Below are 6,204 nucleotides of genomic sequence, written 5' to 3'. Positions count from 1 at the left end.
ATCAAGACAAAGCTGGCGTAACTAAACGCGCTGGCTTTTTTATTTCATTTTGTTTTTCTTCGACAAACCTTGGCATCTCGAAATCCTCCCTGTTCAACGCAGCCTCAGATGTTTTGGCTAAACGTTTTGGTATGTTAGGCTACTGGCAGCAGATGTTTTTCTTGATTTGCTGGCTCCAGATGATGGAAAGTTTCAAGCTGCGAAGGTTTGGCAAACTTATTGTGTTTTTCTTTTTCTCCTAACTTATATACTTAATTTATCAAACTTCTTCTTACTGCTTTTTTACTTATGCATGCAATTATTTCATGGTTTCTGCACCGGGGTCAAAGGTCAGCAACCTCTTTGCTTCTCTGCTTGGAACACTGTGGATATATATTTGTTCCACTTCAGTCTCTGTTTTTTGTGAAAACTATGTTTTTACATGGAAAATAAGTTATAAAAGGTGTAGAAGAGGAAGAGAAAAACAGCAGATGTGACATTCACAATAAACTGATGACTGTACACAAATCGTTAGTTGACTGGGTGGGGCTCAAAATAATAGAGTTTATTTAGTGATGTCATTCACTCGGTGGCCTTTATTTGCACATCATTTAGGACAACATCCTACTTTGATTTAGAAGTTAATTGCATTGTGGAAAACATATAAAGAAGTTCAGAAATTTACAGGCTTCTGAGCTAGAATGATCTCAAATGCCTTAAAATGGAAACCAAACCCAGAAAGACGAAGAAAACAGAAATTACCGAAGCGACTCGCTCGCGTACTGCAGGACTCTAAAAACTGGTTAATTGTTTATTACCATGCTGTGATGGTGACATTTCAAGCTAATGGGAAAAGGGAACTATGCTGCACAGCCATCTAAAAATACAAATTGATTGAATTTGAAACAGAAGAAACAATTATTTCTACAGATGCCTACATAACATAATAATTGTTACACTCATGATGCTATCTACCATATCTTATTATTTTATTTGGATTATTTTAATAGTTTTGAAGCCTTTTTCTGTTATTTTCTTTATACAGTGAGTTAGATTTTTAACTAGATGGATAGAAAGTTATTGACATTAATAAGCAGAGGCGGCCCAAGCCTTTTTGGGGCCCTAACCAGATTTTAACTGGGGGCCCCAAACACCAGCATGTCGACACGTGTTGCTATTGATTTTTACCTTACAGGAGTTGCAAATAAGCAAAGATGCTCCAATTAATTTGCATTTTGAAATGCACACTGTTAAGTTTGGCATATTAACTTAATTATTTGAAAATAACATCTATAAGTTGACAGGTTTAATACTTTTGCTTTTAAAATTTGATGTGTAAAATGTGCAATTCTTGTCAGGACAAAATTAAATCAGATGGTTCTCTTGGGCGCCCTCTGGTGGTGCTGGGGCATTGCCGTGGGCCGGCGCCGTTGATGAGTAACAGAACTGTGGCAGCCTTTTGGATCCGGAGAGCATAAGGAGTTGATTGGGGGCATGAAATGCATGATATTGTCTTAGTGCATCTTTAAATCAGCCGATTTTCAATGTTTCCCCGTGATGTGAACAATAAATATTGGTCCCTTTAACTACAGCTGCAAGTAGTTTACAAAATTTTAGCCATGTGTAGCTATAGCTTTACAGATGATTGGGTTGAGGTAATACTTTAGGCTCCATCTGTCATGAAATGCATCAACAAACTTCGATTCAAATATCTCTGCACTCCCACCTTACCTCAGCTGTACAGCTGCAGTCGACTCCGATGACAGATCCACCCATGCTAGCAAAGCATATCTACGGTTCATGACGTTGGTTAAATGCCCCCTGAGATTATTTTGTCAAACAGGTGAGTCCTCTGACCCTTCAGAATATAACACCTCTTGTAAATGTCCTGAGAGAAAATAATTATGTTTGACAGCTTGTCCGGTTTCAGAGTCCTGTGTGTATAAAGACTCGGATAGTGCAGAAAATATGTTGGACCGCAAAGCTTTTGTCCACTTACGGACAGCAGATGTCAAACTCCTCCTTGGAATTGAATATGTATCTGGCAACCTAAAATAGTTTATTTGTCACAGTATTTTTGAAAATGAGTGATGTTTCCATTTGTTTCAAGTTTCTTAGTATTTCACTTTCTCTCCCGTGCACATGTGAGAATATTTGGAAAGTAAATATATTGCATAAACTGCTGCCACATATGATGGCGGATCTGTAAAACATATTTTACATAAATTCATGTGTAGTATGTGTACATTTAATGTCAGAGTAACAATGTTTGTTCTCATGGTGTTAGCATCTCATGCTCAATCCCTTTTTTAGACATACACTTCAGTCTTGCTTACAGTCTACAAGCAGTCAAATAATTATTGGCCAAATAAGTGAGAAAACTGGTTGGATCCCCTTGTTGTGTCATCCTTTCTAAGCATTAACCTTCATCAGCGCAGACAAACTGTATGCATAGCATAGCATGTGAAGAAGTAATGTTATCATCCAGTCATGTATGTAAATTTTATTGAGCTATTTCTTTCCCAAGATGTTCCTCATTTTTCTTAAGCACCAGGTCCTGCTGCATGAAACAGTGTTACTTCTGGCTCTGTGTTTTAACAGTAGTGTAATGTTATTTCCCTGAGTTTATAGATTTAGTTTATGTCAAACATACCCTCTGTCCTGTTACAACAACTCATTTTGGGACTCAGAATGCAACAAATGTCTGGTCTTTGTTTATGTTTAAGACCATGGTCTTCAGCCTGGATAAGAGGAGGACTTTCAATATCTTGATGTCTTATTTACAAATGAGGAAAAAGAGAGTGGAAGGTGAAAAGACGGATTGATGTGATGAGAGAGCTGATTTATTTATTGATCTACGTTCAATCCCTTATCTATAGTGCATGAAAGGATAAGACTGTGAATAGAATCAGTGTTTTTGCTTTTATCATCTTGCAGTCTGCTTTCAGGAAGTCGTTGCTTGAATGTTAGTTGTTTTGCTTTACTGCTTTCCATACGGTTTAATGGGCAATTTAGAAACTCTTCTAAGACGTCATTAACAGACTGAAAAGTGCTGGACTATTCTTTCTAAGCCATCTGATGTTTCTTTCTATCACATCTTGATGTTCATTATCATTTGAATAATGCAAATAAACATCAAACTAAATGTTTTCATAGGACAAATCTCCTTCAAAATGCTGAGTAATGATGTAATCACAGGCACCTGATGTTGATGTTGTCTAATTTACACTTTACCAGAAACTAGGGCTGGACAATATGCCTGAAAAACATATCATGATATAAGTGCTTCATATCGGTCAGTATCGATAATTATTGATTTGNGGGTGGCAGCGGAGGAGAGACAGCGAGGAGCCACTGGGTGGCAGCGGAGGAGAGACAGCAAGGAACCACTGGGTGGCAGCGGAGGAGAGACAGCGAGGAGCCGCGGGGTGGCAGTGGGGGAGAGACAGCGAGGAGCCGCGGGGTGGCAGTGGGGGAGAGACAGCGAGGAGCCGCGGGGTGGCAGCGAAGGAGAGACAGCGAAGAGCCGCGGGGTGGCAGCGAAGGAGAGACAGCGAGGAGCCGCGGGATGGCAGCGAAGAAGAGACAGTGAAGAGCCGCGGGGTGGCAGCGAAAGAGAGACAGCGAGGAACCACTGGGTGGCAGCGGAAGAGAGACAGCAGAAGAGAGACAGCGGAGGAGAGACAGCCAGGAGACGCTGGGTGGTTCATTATCAAAAACTGATAATGAATAAACATTCAACTAAATACATAAAAGAAAAATGGGAATCAGAGCTTAACACGACAATTTCAGATGAAGATTGGTTTGATATGTGGAAAACACATCAGACATCCACCAATTCACGGATATGGAGGGAATTCACATGGAAAAATCTAATACGATTTTTCATTACGCCTAAAGTCAAGAATAGATGTACCGGCACAAATTTGGGGTGTTGGAGGAATTGTGGATCAGTGAAAGCCGATCATGCACAGATATTTTGGAGCTGTCCTAAAATTGTCCAATTTTGGAAAAATGTGCATGAAACTGTGAAGAAGATTCTGAGATATGATATTCCTATGAGTAGCTAGATGCTGTATCGTTGCAATTTTAACAATATCAATGTAAGGGTGAAAGACAGGTACCTGATAAAGATAATGTTAATAGCTTTCAAGAAAGCTATAACAAGGAACTGGGGACAGATCCCCCTCGTCAAGAACACTGGACTGGAATAATAGAAGAAATCTACATAATGGAAAAACTGACACATCGATCGAGACTTCAGCAAACACAAATGGAAGAATAGTAGATGAAATGGACAACATTCATAACAAAAGACAGTGAGAACAAATAGAGGAAAAACTAGACATACCAGATAGGACAGAACTCAAATAGAGGAACGGCTTCCAAGCAAAGGTTTTGTGTTTAAAGTGGAATGTTCAGATATGTAAACAAATGTGAAAAATTTCAATAAACAGTTAAAGGGGGGAAAAAATAAATCAAATAAATTTAGCGAGTTTTAGATTTTGAACCTAAATGTGAGTTTGTAAAAATAAATTTACAGCATTAAGTTGTGTTAACTTTTTATTAATTTTGTCAAACCCCCAAGAGTTGAATCAACTAGAGTTCATTTAGCACTTAAAAAACTGAAAGAAAAAAGAGACAGAAGGGGGAACTATTTCCCAGAATGCTTAGCGCTGTGTTTTTGTATCCTGAGATGGAAGTGCATTGATCTGACTCTGGTGTTTTATTAATGCAAATGTTTATTTTTATGTCCTGTTCACACTAAATGTTTTTGAGCTGAATTCATTATGATATCTAATAAAATTCAATATCAGATCAAAAATTTTGTTCATGCAATTTGAAGCAAGAATTTAAATTATTCTAAAGTAAAATAAGTAGCTATTTTAACTTGATATTGTGAGTAAAATGTGAGAAATGTGGCTCGTTAATGAGGTGAGCGCAGTGTTTGTATTTCATATTGTGAAATAATTATTTAGTTTAAATCGCAACATTAAGTTAAAACTCACATTCAAGATGAATGAACTTAAAAAACATTTAAACAACTTGTCTCTTGTTAAATCGACTTCATGAACTTTAATTTCTGAGTTAAAAGCAAAACCATTTGTCGACTTAAATTGCATTTTAAAGTTAAACCACCTTCAGATGTTTTACAGTGTAGCTTTGCTGTATTTCACCGCTGTCATCTAAAAACGCAGCTTGGTCAGAATCATCCAATCACAGCTGGGAGGAGGGTCTTAGCTCTGTCAATCATCCTCGTGTATGTGCTCAAGACCTCCCCCTTTTATCTCTGTTTCACCACTAAATAGCCTGTCACAATGCTAAGGCTAGCTAGCATGACCAGCGATTACAGTTTTTCTGCAGCATTAAGTCGTTTCCCCGCTGATAGCACATTGATCAGCGCGTACATGAGCATGATTGATCTTCAGAAAATTTGCTAACCAAGGAGGTAGGGTTGGAAGGACAGTGCGCCAGCAGCCTGCCGTATTTTTGTCGAAAATTGTTAAAGGTAATGAAAAGTCAGAGTTGCAGAGTGGGTATCATAAGTTGGGAATAATAAAGTGTGAGGTCAAAGGGCAGGTGATTTGTGCACAATGCCAACAATGCTCAATCCGTCTTTACTGTTACTATTAGTGGTGTCTAAAAAAATAAAAACTATTCAAAACAAACTGCTTTTAGCCTGCTGGGGGAGCAAGTAAAGGAAATCAGGAAGGGGACAAATACTTTTACTACACTGCATTTACAACGAATACAAAGGACTTTTTACATTTGATTTAAAATATTTGGACCAACGTTTTCTGTGTGGCTGTTATACATTTAATCAGATAAAAGCTGAGAACACCCACCCACCGATTTGTTGACACCATAACTGTATCCTCTCATATGAAGAGGTATGAAGTAAAACCCATTTTATGGACTGTGATGCTAGGGTAAACGTAAAGACACACTGCATGGCTGCATCCAGTGGATGGGTTTATTTCATCCTGACTGTATACGGTGTCTCCTCCTGGGTTTGGGAGCAGTGAGATCTGGCTGTTAGTCTTTGTATTGAGTGTCAGAGAAACATAAACCTTAGTTTACAGCATGCGGCATCCTCAGGGGACGCTCGGCTTCCAGCTGCTGCCCGCAGCCAAGGCCTTAGGCTAGAGAACACAGTTTAGCTCCAGGACTTCGTGTTTGTGTGAACGTCCCAAATAGCTGGGAAAAGGTCAGTGGGAGTCTGGA

This window comes from Poecilia formosa, unplaced genomic scaffold, assembly GCF_000485575.1.
Source record: "Poecilia formosa unplaced genomic scaffold, Poecilia_formosa-5.1.2 Scaffold250, whole genome shotgun sequence".
NCBI classification, from domain to species: Eukaryota; Metazoa; Chordata; class Actinopteri; order Cyprinodontiformes; family Poeciliidae; genus Poecilia; species Poecilia formosa.
This window is presented reverse-complemented; position numbering follows the sequence as displayed.